The sequence below is a fragment of the Morone saxatilis genome, unplaced genomic scaffold, assembly GCF_004916995.1.
Source record: "Morone saxatilis isolate NCDOM2014 unplaced genomic scaffold, NCSU_SB_2.0 Contig8, whole genome shotgun sequence".
In the NCBI taxonomy this organism is placed as follows: Eukaryota; Metazoa; Chordata; class Actinopteri; family Moronidae; genus Morone; species Morone saxatilis.
The window spans coordinates 27,150,701-27,150,924 of NW_023340257.1; the positions used below are offsets into that span (position 1 = coordinate 27,150,701).

The 224-nt window shown below is 50.4% G+C and overlaps 1 protein-coding gene across 1 annotated transcript in view; it reads right to left on the bottom strand.

Moving 5' to 3' along the window:
- The window catches only part of nyap2a (neuronal tyrosine-phosphorylated phosphoinositide-3-kinase adaptor 2a), a gene marked incomplete at its 3' end in the record, with an annotated part of 8,381 nt that overhangs the window by 6,737 nt on the left and 1,420 nt on the right, over positions 1-224 (bottom strand).

Below are 224 nucleotides of genomic sequence, written 5' to 3' on the forward strand. Positions count from 1 at the left end.
TGTCTCTCTATTGTTCCCCTCCCCCACCTCTCTGTCTCTCAGCATCCTTCTAAAAATGGAACAGGGAGTCAGCTGGTGGTAACCTAGCAACAGCAGCATCTCTCAGAGGAGCATGATGTAATTCTTCCTGTCCACGAGTGAGGAAGAGGAGAGGGAGAGAAGAAGGACAGTAAAAGAGAAGAGGAAGAGAGGATGAGGATGAGAGGAGGAGAGGAAGAGGAGGG